The following is a 17,349-nucleotide window of genomic DNA, read 5'->3' on the forward strand; positions in this document are numbered from 1 at the left end:
AGTAATTTCACGCTGTATTATAAGCGCGTATTTTATTTTACGTAAGTTCGAGAAAGACTGGCCGTGTGTCATCTCACAGCCACGCAAAATACTCTTCCGTGTGTGTACATACATACGTAACAGTTTTCTTTTTTCACGGGATTGCCGCAATAACAAATCTCGCTCAAAAACACGCGTTGCGCAACTGACGTAACGAAATTCAAACACCACTGCGCAAATGAAAATCGTTCGACAGTCTTTTTTCTCTTACAACGTACAAGTGCGCCCGCATGCTGCAAAAGGACGCGACAAACACGTTCGCAGCGCGCCGGATATTTAATGCCGGACGCGCTCATGCATTTTTATTTCCAACACGACCATAATCACGGAGCGAGGCATTAAAGGGGGTCCCTCCCTTCTCCCTTTGCCGCCACTCGTTGGGGTCTCTATTAGATTTCTCGGCGAACGCCTCTCGTTTTTATCCTCATTCCGATCGTCGCGCGATGCGTTATCGCGACGATGCTGCGCGACGCGCCTTCGTAACCGCGCGAAATTGCAGGAAAAAGAGGCACGGGGACGGGGCGATACGCTCATTCCGTTAAAAGGCTGCGTCCGCATCCTGGGCTCTTGTTCTTAATGGCTCACTCGATCCTCCTAGTGGGACAGAGCCCGCGGTATAAGAACCGCTTTGCAAACCGGCCTGCGACAAAGTGCTGCTCTCGGCCGGATCGCGGCGGGTTGCATCCCGACCGATCCCGTGTCAGCCGCGATGCGTCCCGGCGCGCGAGCTTTCCGCGCAGACCGACGCCGACGGCCGCCGACCCGCCCCCGCCGACCCCGTGTGCCGTGCTCAGCAGTATCCGCGACGAGTGCTTACCGCGGAAGCCACTCGCCGCCGCACACACCCATGTGTCGGGTAATTAAGGCTACTAGGGCTGCGGTAACACACGCGATACGTGCGATAGAGTTCGCGCGAGTTTACCAAGAAATTTCCAGCGGACAGTTGGAATTCTTCCTTCCCCCGCGGTAAATTCATGGGGAAGCTGATACCTCACCGATTTTTTCAGGTGAAATACGTATATAATGGTGTATAAGAAATACTGAGACGGCGAAATATCTCGAAAACTAAGCATTTTAGACCAAAATGTTTCAGACAAAAGTTGTATAGTTTCGAGGGAGACATAAAACGACCTCGGAATATCATTTTGTTTACAGATGGCGCCATATCGAGATATTCACTGATCGTTACTTTTCTTAAATGGAAATTCCAATTTTTTATTATGTCACCTTTCTCTATCGATCAATTTTAACAACTTTTGTCTGGAATATTTTTTTATTTACCTAATATTGTTTGAGATATTTAAGGAAAAGTTGATAACATTTTTTTAATATTTAACTTACGATATCTCGCTAACTATTTGCCGGAAGGACCAAAATGGTACTAGACTTTCTTACTCTAGTCTCAAGAATATACTCGAGAATTACAATAGCGCCCTAACTTTTGTTAACTCATAGACCTTTGGAAATTTCAAAGTCATCAAGTTAAAAGTTGTTTTTATACACTCTATATATATATATATATATATATGTATGTATTGTAGGGATGTGATAATTAAAAGTTATTTGCAGCAAGGAGTGGCAGAGGGACAACATTGGTTATCGAAATATAATAAAATAAAGTTTAAAATTTTGACGTTTAATTCTAAATATTATAAACAGACGTTGCTCACAGTGCAAAGTTTATACATGCTGATTAGGTTCTCATCTTCTAATGAAAAATTTCTAAATCTTGTTGAAGATAATAAGAAATTAATACATAATGATAAGAAATAAATGAAATTTATCGTGTTGCTAAATATATAAATTTATGTTTATCTATGTACATAGAATTATATGTACAAATTATATGTAAACTTATTATAAATATATTTTGTTTATATTATACAATATATATATTTATGATAAGTTAATAATTTTTCTTCATTTCTTACACATTTCTCACATCATTTCACGATCTTACATCTTTAACTTTCTTATTAATTTATATCTTATTAAATTATAAATGAAATTTCTACCTTACTCTAATCTGTTACTCGATGAGTCTACTATATATTAAAAATGGAAACGTTGTTAGGCATTTTATTACATCTCAACAACCAATTCTGACCCCAACCTCTTTTTTTGCAAATCACTATTAACTATAACTCTTAATTAATCTAAATTTTAACAAAATTGATAACGTATTATTTTTTCTATTTGTTAATCTCTTTCGCTTTCGCTCTATTATTCGCTTTGGGCATTATTCATGTATCAACGTATTTTTATCGAAGAAATATGGACTTTAAGGGATTCTCGTCTCTGAGGAAACGCTGCAGCGTTACTTTCCTATGTGAGACGAATAACGAAATAACTTAACAATAATTTTTATTCTTAATTACCATCGGCTATGCGAGTGAACTCTTTGTAATAATATCGATCGTAACACTTTTCGTTTGTTTCGTCCTGCCCTTCTTTCAACGCGGTGATATATAAGTAAAGTGGTGGCAACGAGGAACTTTTCTCAGCACGTTAAGATCTCCAAACGCGGAATACAAAACCCATGTTCGCGCGAGTAATTAAAAAACTTGCCGCGCACGTCGAAACAAGGAGAAGTTTGGCCAGCCGAGTCGTTCCTAAATCATCATTAACGTTTTCCAAGGAGGCAAACGTGAAGAATAGGTCTTTCTCAGCGGGACGACATTGTCGTTCTACGTTTCGACAATATCCTGTATCCGAAATACTAAATCATTTCTTTTTTCTGCTACGTCGCTGTTTTTTTTTTGTCACGGCTGACGCCTGAAAAACGAGTCGTCGCGATTCGCCGCGGAGATGAATGGGTTTAACCCATCTTTCGGAGGTGAGCCAAGTCCGAAACTTTCGTTCAATGAAGATTACTAAAGTTTTATTATTAACATCGTGCAGTTCGGATATCACAATGGCGTCGTTTTACGGCCGTTGCACCGTTGCCGCACGTCTTTGACGGAACAAAAGATGTTTTTCGCACGCTCATTACGAAGTTGGAGATGACTTTGGGGATTTATGAACCCGCTCTTGCGCGCTCCTCTCTTATATATGACTAACACACGAGCGTTAGTTAGTGTTCCCCGCGAGGCATCGACTTCTTCGGTCTGTTGTTCGCGTTATCGAGGAGGAGATACGCGAAACTCTGCATGTCTGATACACACAACTGTATCGCGCCCAGCCGAATCTCTCTCATTTATTTTTTCCTATTCATTTATTTTAAGCCGCATCAAAGTTATTAGCACATACCATAATACTGTACCTTATTTTTATACAATATCATTTCCTACTGACCTACTCTATTGTTTTATTTTGCAATGTTTTCTGGTCTTACCGTCTATTTTTCTCTCATACATAGATCTCCTTCTTATGTTACTTATATATAACAAGGCCTCGGAAATATTTTATCAACTGCTTCAATTAAATTAGTTTACACATATTTTGGTTTTTAAGAATTGCATTTTATCTGTCTCATCATTTTACAGTTGCTTGGAATTTATTTCAGATCGTTATGATGACCTTCTAAATATGAATTTTTTGCGTTTCTGGAATATTCTAATATTATGTGATTCATTGAAATTGGTTTGTCATAGTATTGACACTTGTGCTACTCCTTTTTTGAAGGAGGTATGAATGTGTGAATTTGGTGTATCCTATTCGTGGTCTGTATACTGCTGTTTAGTCTTTTCTGTTAAACGTCGTAGCAGGATCTTTTATGTTTTTTCACTGGATGCTCTCATAGTTTAATAATTTGTCTTTTTTTAACGCAGGTATGCTTTTATGAAGAGTTTCTATTTTCCATCATATTCACGAATTCTGTCGTATTTACGATGATTAGATTTATGCTGTTGTGCTATTAAAAAGGGATTCTTACATTCTCGATCAGGCCTCTTGAATCACGGAATGTGGCAATTTATTATATCCAACATTAAGACGATTTTACATAAAAGCAAAGTTGTAAAATTATCTCACAAAAAACTGCCTACTTCTGCCTCGCGTCGATGATTCGCCGAGTTCCCACGCCGAGGCTGCGTCGATCGTGCCATTTGACAGGGAATAAAAAATCCGCCTAAGTGCCGAGAGATTATCGAGTCGATTTTCCGAGCGTTCCTTTCGAGCTCCGACTTCGGAGAGAAGGATTCAGAGGCCGCGCGCCATGGGCAGAATTGGCGGATCGATGGCGAGCACGCGGACGTTCTGTTTGCTCTTCTCTCTTTCTACCAATCTCCCAGAGTCGAATGGCCGAGTTTCCTCTCCTTCAGCAGGGCTGATGCGCTTTTCCGAAGGTGTCGCGCCTCGGCTCCCAGCCGCCGGAGATGGATAGCACCGTGAACGGCTCTTGAGATTTCCTCGGGACGGTCAGGTGACAAGTACCGCGTATGGCTATCCGATTAATCCCACCGATATATCCGCGGCGGCGTTTCCTCCCCCGGGCGCGTCCTCCCGCCACGGTCCTTGGCGGCGGCGGCGGCGGCGGCGGCGGCGGCGGCGACGCGGACAAAGCTTGGCGAGTCGCCGAGGTGCCGTCCCCGCGATTTGTCAGAACCGCCGGTTCGGGAGAGATCGCTTCGCTCTCCCGACCGAGAAGGAAAGAAACGACGAACGCCGCGCGGCTCGCGATGTAACGGTGAACGACGGGTTTCGCTGCAAGTTTGCCCCAAGAGGAGACTCGTAGAAAGAAACGACCGCGCTTTGTTATGAGCGATGTCTAACGTTCTGCAGATTTTTGTCGCATTTTTGTCTGCATAGAATATCCCCCTTCCCACGCGCCCTGCTCTCTCCTGCTCCTGTTTGCAGACAGGGGTAGCTTGTAGTATCGGTGCGATTTGAATTATTGAGTCGATCGCGCGCGACTGTCTCTCTCGAAGGTGCAACTTTCAGGGTGAAGTGTGCGGATGGAGGGGGGGGGGATTTTTCCCTCAGAAGAATCAAGCGCGCGACTTACGGAACGCGTTGCCTCGCGTGTTACACGCGTGTCGGCTTGACAATAAAATGTACGCGTGATCGACCTTTTGCTTCCTCCTGTTCGTTGCAAGTCGCGTTTACTCACGACGTGATCTTCCCATCGGAGGAAGAGGCGGGGGGAGTAAAGAAAGAATTCGACGAATCAGTGGGAACCTCAACACATCTCACGCGACTTACGTAACAGATGTAAAACGAAACGGACATACGTCTCCGAAGGAGACACGGCTACGTTCCGCTTCTACTTTTTCCGCGCGCACGAGTTAACGTCGCCGGGCAATCCCGGCTCCAAGCTGCGAGGGAACATGAATAGAAATCTCCGCGAGCTAAAAGTCACGTCGCTCGTCGAAGAAAACAGTCTCCTCGGGACAGGACGCGCCGATGATTCATCCGCCGGCGCGGGCGAGATCCCCTCGTCGCTTTTTCGCCGAAACGCCCGAAATTAATTCGCTTCGCGGCTCTGCGGTGCTCGCGCCGCGCTGTAGTTATGCCGGGAAGCAGTTTGCAGCGGCGGACAAAAAGGGTCGGACTGTTAGCCGGCGAGATTACCGGTAATCTTTATTTATAGGCGGCGTTATTAAGGAGAGCGCGCGGGCGCGCTAATTTCTTTAATCACGACGACTGTGCGGGCTCGTCTCCGACTCGAAGCTTAAGGCGAGAGCGGGCGCTGATCGATAGCGCGTCGATAGCGCGCGACGACGGAAACTCAACGAGACGGAGTACCGGAGACCGCGAAATCCTAACGGTCGTCCGCCCCGCCGCGCCGCCGTAAATCGCGCGATAATCCGCGTCGCACGACGCGCCAAAGTAGTCGCGGAAAAAAATGTTCGACACAGCGTGGACGGCGAAGTGCGCGCGACGTGTGCGCAACTCTTGCTCATAAAGTTCGCCGTGATTAGCCGCGAGCGAGGCTATAGAAAATCGATACGCAATACGTCCGCGCGCGCGGCACACGCATGCCGAGACCGCTTATTGCAACAGACAGCGCCGTGCTCATACGTGTTAACATCAAATCACCGGCCTCATTCGTCGAGGTTCCATTTCCTGCTCGGAAACAATCACGTCGCCGTCGTCGTCTCGCTACCTCTTTCCCGCGACTCTCGCAGCGCGTGTATCGATACGTCGCTTCTCTCTTTTCCCGTTTTCCATCGCGTAATGGGGCTGAATCACGTGTCACCGGGCCGTCCTTACACACGCCCGAGCCGCGCAGCCGCCGCGCCGCGCCGCGCGGCTGGGGAGCGCGCCCGGGACGCTTCCACGTCAAAAGCAGAGACTTACTCGCGTACATATTCCATTATACAATGGAAAAACAAGCGACGGGTTTCTGTGCGTGACGTGGGAAAATAGGATTTATTAGCTTCCGCGTAATCTTTTTCTGAAAGCGTATATCAGTATGTATGAAGCGCGCGGGCTGTTGGCCAGCCGGCCGGACAATCGAGAGACCCCGGAAGAGCCGTTGTATCGCGAGCGAGCATTATTCGCGTTAGTTTCGGACATTTATGATCATGCGAGCGAGCGAGCGTTGTCGCGATAGCTCGCGGCCCGTCGGAATTATCGGAAGCGGCTGAAGAAAAATGCGCGTTCTTGGCCGACGCGCGACGTCGATGTCCGCGAGGTATCGACGCTTCGTCGAGAGAGCGAACACCCACGGAGAGCGAAGTCAGCCAATTAATCGTGGTGAAACGAGTGCCGCGGCGTGCCCAAATATTCCGAACGAGCGGCGAGAAATCAGAGACACTGTCGGCGCATCGAGCGAGCGACGCGTAACAATCGACGTGCAGCTTTCGTAATATCGTTGTGAAACACACGCGCGCGCGTGCGCGCCTATCTGTCGCTGAATGCTTCATTTAATTTTGACGGACGGATCTCTCTTTTCCTTTTGCCTAGTTAGAGACTCGACCCCGCGGGAAACGCGAGCCGACGGGATTATACGCCATCATCATCCGTCATTTCCGACAGCTTCCCTGCTGTCGTGACTTTATTTCGCGTTGCGGTTCGAATGCGGCGAGTTTCGATCGCGCACGAACACGCCCGACGCTTCGATATGCGCGGCTCTTTTCTTCGGCGATATTTTGAAAAATTCCATCTGCGCTGAAATTATCGAATAGTCCGAAGGGAAGCGCACGAATTAATTGTACGCCTGGCCGCAAATGAAAGCGTAACGAAAACCGATGAGTCTTGAAATTATGCTGCCCCGCGCCCCTGTCGATTGTCTCTATATTGATTATAATATCGGTTCTGTCCCAGACCGTCCCGATTGAATCTCGCCGGGTTGTGTGAATTAATTCACACACCTAATATCTTCGCCTGATATTAGGTGTGTGAATTAATTCGGTCCGTTTTTTCTTCCAAGAAAAGACTTTAGTATGAAAAAACATGAGAAAGTACACTAATCAAAGTATTTGCCATCGCTTGCTATTATTTTTTCCCATCTGTCTGGCAGTTGTTGCATTCCGTGACGGAAAAACGACTCGTCCTTCGAAGCGATCCATTCATTGAGCCATTTCTCTATTTCTTCATAATTGTTGAAGTGCCGGTCCGAAAGCCCGTGTCAGCCATCGATCTGAACAAGCGATAATCGGATGGAGCAATGTCTGGTGGCAATACGACGGGTGAGATAAAACGTCCCAGCCAAGTGCTTCCAAGGTGGCCTTCGCAATCTTTCCAACATGTGGCCGAGCGTTATCGTGCTGGAAGATCACTTTGTCGTGTCTCTTTGCATTCTCTTTCCGACGGCCGCTTATTCTTCAATGCGTTGTTTAAACGGATCAATTGTTGTTGGTAAAGTTCGCCAGTGATGGTTTGGCTCAGTTTTAATAGTTCATGATACATTACATGATACACCCTTCTGGTCTCACCATATACAGAGCATTACTTTCTTGCCGTGAATATTCCGCTTTGGTGTCGATGTGGATGGTTTTCCTGGGTCGCTAATGGATTTCCTTCGTTTGGGATTATCGAAATATATCCACTTTTCGTCTCTAGTCACAATACGATGCAAAAAACCTTTTCTTTCTTGCCTAGCGAGCAAGATTTCAGACATAGCTTTTCGCCTCTCGATGTCTCTTTCTTTCAGTACGTGTGGCACCCATCTTCCTTCTTTGTAAATCTTTCCCATGGCTGTCAAACGCACAGAAATTGTTGATCGATCAACATTCAAGAATTGCGCGAGCTCATGTTGCGATTGACACGGATCTTCATCGATTAGCGCCTGCAATTCCTCGTCCACAAACTTCTTCAGCTGACCTGGACGAGGTTTGTCATCGACACTGAAATCATCACTTTTGAAACGTCGAAACCATTCTCTGCATGATTTATCGGTGCGAGCACTTTCACCATAAGCTTCTACGAGCATTCGATGAGCTTCAGCGGCCGTTTTCTTCAAATCAGAAACAGAAAATGAGAACTTCCCGGAAATGCTTTCTTGGCTCGAATTTCGACATTTTCGAATCAGATAAACACGATGTTATTGTTACAAACCCAAACGTTTATCGACTGAATATTATTGCCAGATATCAAAATTAAAAAATAAAGCCTTTTGCAGACATTAGAGGTTAGAAAATTACTTAGTACAGCAATTGACCGTCAGATGGACCGAATTAATTCACACACCTAATAAATTCGAGAGTTCTGCGAGTCGTGGGACTTTATTCGGCGGCGTCTTGCGTGCACCGCGATAACACTTCGCGCGTTCAGCGCCGGTTCTTTCGTTTTAGCCTGAAATGCGCGCGAGTTACGTAATAATCGAATCCATTCATAATTATCCAAGCGACAAACCATTGTAATCTACTGGTGCACCCGCAAACTTCAATATCCCGCAATTTCCGGCGTTAAACAAATTCCACGCTCGCGATGGAAATTCGCCAGCAGTTTATTACTCCGATCGCAGCCCCGCCAACAAGCGGGGGGCTGCGGTGCGACCGACCCGCGAAAGAGATTCCAAAGCGCGAAACAAAAAAGCCGACCTACACAAAGAGTCATTTAAAAAATGGAAATTACCCACGGACGTCACCGCAAAGTCTCGTTTGCGTTCGCGCGACGCCTGGCTGATTGCAGACTGTCGGCGGGCGCGCGCGATAATCCTCGAGCAACGAGCTCAGAGTGACGCATCGTTGACGGAGATCGGCGAAGATAGCTTCGCCGCTCGCGTGAAGGAAATTAGCGCGGAACGTGGGAAAGGCCGCGTGTGTTCGCATGATCATCCTAACTGATCGAGCCGAGCCGAGCTAATCGGCCGCTGCAAATGAGCTGTTTAGTTTTCCGGGCCGTTTACGCGTCGGTCCCGGCGATGATAACGTTTGTTGGACGGTTCTGCCCCCTCAACTCTCCCCCCCCCTCTTCCGCCGTTACTCCTCGCGCTCCGCTCACGCGCGGCGCGGTGCGTCGCGGATGCGCACAGCGACGATGATCAGCCGATCCGGGATGCCCCCTGCGCGTGTCGTCGGCAAAATTCAGCCGTGTAATTGCGGCGCAACCTTTAGTCTCATTACATTAGAGCTGTCGGAGACAAATCTCGCAATTCGGATCGTCGTTGGTCGAAACCGGTCGCGCTGCAAAACCGGGCCTGGCCGGAACGAGCCGTGGGATATTTTCCGGAGAATTATTCTCGCCGCCGCGGAATTCGATTCGATTCGAGTTTGACCGTCTGTTCCTTTCCGCCACTGCGCCGGCTTTATCGCGCGCCGCCGTTCATCGTTTTATCTCGCATTCCCGCGTTTAAACGCGCGTTCGAGATCGAGCCGATGAGATGATCTCACCGATATCCCACCGATAGCCGCGGCGCGTCAGCCGCGAAAGCCCCGTCGAGCTTTCTTCACCGGGCGGATTTTATTTACCGTGAGCTGCCCGATCTCTTTTCGATCGCGCGCTTACGCTGCGAGATGTGAAAGAGCGCAAAAAGCACGGCTATTGCGATCCCCGCGTTTACGTCTCCCGAGCTTTCCTAAACGCGGCTAATATCGCCTGTTTGTGAGCCGTTTCCGCTTGGGAGCTGCGATTTCGCCAGAGAATCGAGGTTAAATAAATTTCCAGCGGCCGAGGAATCGTGAGGAAAAAAAGCTCTCGCGTCGGAACGATACTCCGCGAGACGAGTGTTTTGTTGCGCAGCGAGGGGCGGATTTTCGAGGGAAGCGCACGAAGAAACCGCCGGTATAATAGACGTGTACGCGTCCCGGCTCAAGAAAACACGCCGCTTTCGTATCGATCACGGCTGAAGCCGAGCGCGGAAACACGTAACTGCACTCTCCGCGCAAGGAGACCGCTCGCCATTTCGCGCGTTCGCCCGGCGCTTCAATCAGATTTACAAATACCTGCGTGTGACAACATCGCCCCCCAAAGCACTAATAAACACTTTGGTGTTTGCGGTGCTGCCGAATGAAAATCCCCCGGCTCGTTCCCCGGGTCGCCGTTCTCTTTCTTTCTCTTTCTCTCTCCCTCTCTCTTTCTGCTTTTTTTTCGCCCGCGGTATTGGCCCGCCGACGATTCTCGGATCGAGCGCGGCGTAATGAAAATCTGATTAACTCCAGGGCAATTATTCCTCCCCCCCCCTCCAATGTAATTATAAGCGATTTTCGTTTTACTATTGCGCGCGATACGGCTGTGACATGTATTTTTTCAAATCCGCGGTATTATTGCGCGCCCATTTATCTCCTCGGGATTTCGCGGCATGTAATTTCGCGCTGTAATTACACGTCAAGTCATTGATGCCGGCCGACATGATAATGATACGTGTTAATGAAGCGAATCGCGGTTAATTGTTCGCGTCGGTCGGAGGGGGGGGGGGCCGCACATGTCTCGCGCATAAACCAGCCTGAAGAAACACGCCGCGCCGTTGTACCGCGGCGTCGCAGGCGAGGAGCGTAAAATAACATGACGCGCGCGCGATATCATATCGCCGATATCACGAGCCGTGGTGCTGCGAGCTGAATTATGCGACGGATTACTTTCCGCGGGGATATCTCGGCGCGGTGCAGTCTCGCGATACCGACTGCGAGTCACCTGACTTTGCGATCGCGGCGCCAGCAGGAGCAAGGGGACGAGAATATGAAGGCGGCGGGTTTGGAAATTTTCTCCGCGCGAACGCAGCTGCCTTTGAGTATTAAGGTCGCTCTCTCGACCGCTCGAGATTGAACTGCAGCCGAAGGGGAGGGAGAGAGAGAGAGAGAGAGAGAGAGAGAGAGAGAGAGAGAGAGAGAGAGAGAGAGGGTGGAGAAAAGGGCTGCGCCCAAAATCCCTCGCCATGAAATCAGCGGGTCCTGATTTATGCGTTTTCCCACGTGTCTCACAAATTTCCCGACAACCTTCGAATTTCCTGGCTGCGGCCACGTAATCCAACCTGGCCCACGTCCTGCTCGGACATACGAACGTACGTACGTACGTACGTCGAAGAGCCGTTTTGGCCATCGCGTCATCGCGGTTAAAATCGAATTGGCAGGTCCGATCTCGCCTCGTGCTTTACGAGCGACCTGATCACGAATGCGCTCGCGCGCGCACGCAAGCCCGTTGGGAATTTATGATTTCGGCGAAGCGGGCAGTCCACCGTCGCCTTCATCGTCGCCCGGGGGCTCGGTCTTTCCGGGCTGAAACTCCTGTCGGTGACCATGCGAAGCGCCGAGCATTAACTCGAGATTGAAACTAATTGCAAGAATTACGGCTAAGTCTCCGAAAGTTCATCGCGCACTTATGCAGCTCGGGCGAGCTCGCGCGAGACGTTCCAGACTGAAGGAGAATAATCGGTAGACTCCTGCGACGCGGGCGAGTGTCTTGCAGCTCTTAACGTTCCCTCCTTCTCCCTCCTTCTCCCTCTCGAGTCACGGAACGTCCGCGCTCTCATTCGTCTTCGAGCAGCCAATATTCCTCAAAGAATCTCCGTGCCTGATTTTTGCCCTTATTGCACTTTTAAATCGCTCGTGGCGCATCCGTTCGTGATTAAGGGAAGCGGGTCCCGTTAAGCGGGAGCGTTAAGGCAGGAGGGGAGATATCGGCAGGCGAAGGGCAAATTACGTCTCGCACGTAATTAGCAAATTATAGCGACTGACAAGGCGACCGGCGAAACGTGCCGTCGATCGGACGTCCATCAATCAAACGGTCGATTCGCCGAGACTTCAGCGAGCCGTCGCCGGCAACTGTAGCCGCGATCCTTTCGGCCCACCATACGTCACGTACACATCGAACGGCCTCTCGGCCCCGACGTTCTGGAAGCGTAATCCCCGCCAGAGTGTACAGCCCCGCCCGCGCGATCCATTTTTACGACAAAGGTCTGGCCGAACGACACGCGCGGCCGCGTCCGAAAATTTAAGCCGTTCACAGCTCCAAATGACTCTTTTCGCGACAACAACAAGCGCGTGCTCGTTTGCGTTCTCCGTCCAGCGCGCGGCTCGTAATCCAGCATCTCGGGAGAACTCGCAGCTGTGCGGCGTCCAAATTGCGGAGGGTCGCTTGTAGTTTCAACGCGTCCTTTATCGCGCGACCGCGATATATGGTGGAACAACATTGACCGGTAATCAATACCTTAAATACGCGATATAATTTATCTCCTATTAGCGCACGCTGTGCTTTGCGTTAACGGACACGGATATTGTTCGCTGCGGAATTGTCCGAACATATTGCGCAGCGTCGAGTAAGTGCGGCGTGACTGTGCGCGGAGCATTATGCGGGAGCCATCAGTCGTCGGAATCCCGCGTGGAAAGTACCGTTGATTGCGCGTGAAAAAGTGCACGTGGAAAGAAAAGAAAAGAGAAAGGAAAAACAGCTAGCCGACTTGTAATACTTTACACGCGTCGCTTTGCAAAAATGCCTCGCCGTTTACCGCGTGTGTACCGACTGTAATCGCTCTTACGCGTATAATTCTGACGAAGGGAAGAAGAAAAGAGAGAAAGAAGGAGAAAGGAAAGAGAAGCTTACGCTCAGCTGAACCGCACGTGTGGAAGCACTGTGCGAGCTTGAGCGTCTGTATCTAATCCTCCATCTTTCCTCTGAATGGCGCCGTACAATCTAAACAAGACAAAAAGTTCGCTCCTCTTTGTTTTGGCATCGTGTTCTCGCGCAGCGAGCGGCCGTTACAACGTTGTAACCGCACGACACGTCAGGTGCGCACCCACACACCTGCGCGCTACAGTGGCGTGTATCCGCTTCACGGACCACGAGTCATAACTTTGCGGACGAGACGCAAGCGAGTGAATGCGCGCGCGCGCGCGCACACCGTGTCCGTGCCGCACCGGCGATTTTTGGACCCGCTGTTTTATCGACAAGTCCGCTCCGTTATTTATTATTCCCCAGTTATTGATCAGCACGAATCACCGTGAGGCCGTTGTAAAACTCGGTCGCGGAATATGGAAGCGCTCGTCGCGCGACGATGACAAATTATTTCGGTGCAGGACGGTCGCGTTTCAGACTCGGCGAGACTGCGCGCGCTGAACGCTCGCGACGGGTTAATCAAGGTGCGCTACGGGCGACACGATACGCGGGATTTGAAAAAAAAAAAAAAAAAGAAAAACGAGGGCGTGGATGGGCGTCGGAAAGAGGAAGGAAGAAAGACAGAGCGAAAATTTGTTCCGCGAAAGCCGACATGAGGGTCGCCTCATGATTTACAAGCGATCTCCCTGCGACGACGCGCTTCCGGCGCCGACGGAATCCGGAACCGATTCCGCTACATATCTGTAATGGAAAACAGTTCACGTACCGGAACGAGAGGAGCTTTATGACGCAGAAGTACATGGCGTATCGAATATGATGATAAAATGCATTTAAGTGCCAAACCTCGATAAAGCGATATCGATATTTCGCATATTGACCATTATCAGTCGTTTAATGGCATCACACTGACCTCTTTCCATATCCCGTTCCTGGCCGATAGTAATTTAGCGTCTTGCGCGACTCGGGATACTCGCGAGCGCCGGCTGAACGGCGTTTTCTCCCTGTTTTATGGAAAAAAGATCTCATTTCCCGTCGCTCTGCTTCCGGACTCACCCCTCCCCCCTCTGGCTGCCCCGCTCGTGTTACCCTCGCGTCCGCCTTCGCGCGATTAAATCGTGCGCGCCGTTTCGGGGTTTTTCGATACGAGCCGCTGCGATCACGCGGGCGGCTATATAGCGCTTTTGTTATCGCACGAGAGCGAATGGCGATCAATCGGTTTTCAATGAAATACAATTCGTTAACTCGGAACGAATTACCATGCTGGCGCATCTAAAGAGGAGTCGCGCGCTGTGACGTCCACATGCGCGTCTTCACGAAACGCCGCGCCGGCCGGGCCGGTTGGGCTCGACTGACCGTATCGATTGCCTTAACACACACGTCTCTGGGCTCTATCTGTTATTAAATGGATACATCAGACCGGCAAATTGATTCATTTGTCGTTGATAACGTAGCGAGGGAGGAAATGATAGCGTGTCGCCGACGTCGATGCTCCCGATCTCTCTTCTGTTTTTTTTCTACAAGACGGAAATGTACGCGGATTTATCGCCGGAACTCAAGCGATCATCGCGATCGAGGGTGAAGAACGGACAACAATTATGGCCAATTATGATATACGGAGCAAAGTCTCGGAGACTTCCAACGTCCCATTTCGCATCGGGATCGAAATTCCGCAAAAAAAAAAAATTAGAATTTCGCAATCTTATTTGACTTTATAGAGAAATAATGATAGAAATATGAAAATGTTTCATGCCGCCAACGTCGATGTTCCCGATTTCTCTTCTGTTTTTTTTTCCCACAAGGCGGAAATGTACGCGGATTTATCGCCGGAGCTCGAGCAATTATTGCAATCGAGGATAAAAACGGCCAACAATTATGGTTAATTACGATATACGGAGCAAGTATCTCGAAGACTTCCAACGTCCCATTTCGCATCGGGATCGAAATTCCGCAAAAAAAATTTAAATTTCGCAAACTTATTCGACTTTATAGAGAAATAATGACAGAAATAGCCAATGATAAAGGCCAATGAGGACGAAGAAGAATATCGCCAATTGAACAGAGATACAGCGACGTTGCAGATCAGATAAAGAAAAATCTGTAACATATGTCGAGAAATTGATAATCATCATGTCCCTAATGAAGCACATGACCTACATCGGAAAGTCTAATTGCTGTCTCAAGGTTTCCAACCAAAAAATTACTCCATAAAAGATGAGAATGAAGAGGTAGCGCATGATATTGAATAGGTACTGCAGATATGGAGGAATTATACTGCATACATTTATACATAGACGACTTAATTACTCCACTTCCAGTTCTAGATAATATCAGAAATATAAAAGTGGAACCAGAAATAATACTATCGGTTAGGTTAGATTTGTTTGAGCTGCCATAAAATCTCTAAGGAAGCATAAGTCCACAGGAATCGACAAGATACATGGGGAACTGCTTTAGAATTTAGGTAATAATGGGGTTTTGCTAACAGAACTATGTAACCAAATCTAGCAGACAGGAGAATAGCCTAAGGACTGAACGACCTCTATCCTCGTCCCGATTCATAAAAAAGGCTCCACCGCCAAATGCAACAATTACTGCGCAATAGCCTTGATCTCACATGCCGGCAAAGTCCTACTTAGAGTAATTCAACATCATCTTAAATCCTACTTGGAACACCAAATATTCCAAAAGTAGGCTTTGTAAAAGGAAAGGGCACAAGAGAGCAAATTTTAAATATGAGACAACTAATAGAGAAAGGTCAGGAGTTTCAAATACCAATAATCATATGTTTCATTGACTATTAAAAAGCGTTCGACTGTGTAAACTGGTTAAACTTGTGGAGAATCCTCCTGTTGAAAATGGGAGTTTCTACACATTTAATAATTCTGATTAAGAATTGGTATGCTGCAAACTCGATGAAAGTCAGGATTAACAACGGAAATTCAGCGTCTTTCACCATAAGTAAGAGCGTTCGCCAGGGCTACATTTTGTCACCCAACCTATTCAACATATATGGGAAATATGTAATGCGGAAGATATTAGAGAACTGGTACGGAGGAGTTTCTGCAGTAAGAAAGAGGATCTCAAACTTGAGGTACGCGGGCGATACTACCTTGATAGCAAATGAGAGCGAAATGGTGGAACTCTTATAGCGAATAGAACATGAAAGTGAATTTTATGGCTTAAGGATCAACAAGCAAGAAACTAAAATAGTTATCGATGAACAGAATTCACTACAGCTCACCGGGGCCCTGAACATTCTGGAAGTAGTAAACAACTTCACATATCTAGGATCCATCATTGACAGAGAGAGCAGCTGTGAAATGGAGATCAAGAGAAGAATTAGCATGGGTAAAATGGCGCTATGAGCCGCTTACACAAAATGTGGAAAAATCGATCCATTTCTAATACTGTCAAAATAAGGCTTGTCCGTAGCCTCATTTTTGCCATATTTCTATACGGATCTGAAACTTGTACAATAAAGGTGGCGAAGATCAAAATGATTGGAGGAGGCTAGTGCACAACGTCGGAAGAGATGACGATTCTTAGTAATAAGATACTAACTATTGATGATGAATGACAGAGGAGAAGAATAGATGCGTTTGCGATGTGGTGCTGGAGAAGGATGTTTCGCGTCTCCTGAACAGAATATCAAACTAAAAATTCCATACTACAACAACTGAAGATTAGGACCAGACTGTCAACAATTTGTCCTTAGCGTATCCTCCAATTCTTTGGTCACATCGCCAGGAAGGATGGGGCAAATCCGGAAAAACTGATAATCTCCGGCAATGTGAAGGGCGCAAAGCTAAAGGACGTTCTACACGGTGGACCAACCACATACAAAAAGTAACCGGAAGTGCGTTCCATGACACTATGTCAAGAGCACAAAATCAAAAAGATTGAAGGAGACTAGTGCACGAGGTCGGAAGAGATCACGATTTTTAATAATAAGATACCAACTATTGATGAATGACACAAATATAAAAATGTTTCGAATCGCCGACGTTGACACTCCCGATCTCTCTCCTGTTTTTTTTCTTACAAGACGAAAATGTACGCGGATTTATCGCCGAAGCTTAGACGATCATTGCAATCGAGGGTAAAGAACGGACAACAATTATGGCTAATTATGATATACAAGGAGCAAGTATCGTGGAGACTTCCAGCGTCCCATGTTACATCGGGATCGAAATTCCGCAAAAAAGATTAAAATCTCGCAAACTTATTCGAAATATTTATAGAGAAATATAACTTATAGAAATATAACTTAGAGAAATAATAGAAGAAATGTGACAATGTTTCGTGTCTTCCTCCCTCTCCGCTTCTCACTTAAATTGATGATAACATAAAGAAACATGCATTGGTCAGATCAGCAGTGTCATTTTCAAACAATTCGCACGCTGAGAAGACTGCGATCGAATTGGAAGCGTAATT

The 17,349-nt window shown here is 47.6% G+C and overlaps 1 protein-coding gene across 1 annotated transcript in view; it reads left to right on the forward strand.

Annotated features, from left to right (window-relative positions):
- Positions 1 to 17,349, forward strand: part of dpr1 (defective proboscis extension response 1) — a 382,968-nt gene that overhangs the window by 64,848 nt on the left and 300,771 nt on the right. The window lies entirely within an intron of this gene.

Source organism: Harpegnathos saltator, unplaced genomic scaffold (assembly GCF_003227715.2).
Source record: "Harpegnathos saltator strain DR-91 unplaced genomic scaffold, Hsal_v8.6 scaffold855, whole genome shotgun sequence".
In the NCBI taxonomy this organism is placed as follows: domain Eukaryota; kingdom Metazoa; phylum Arthropoda; class Insecta; order Hymenoptera; family Formicidae; genus Harpegnathos; species Harpegnathos saltator.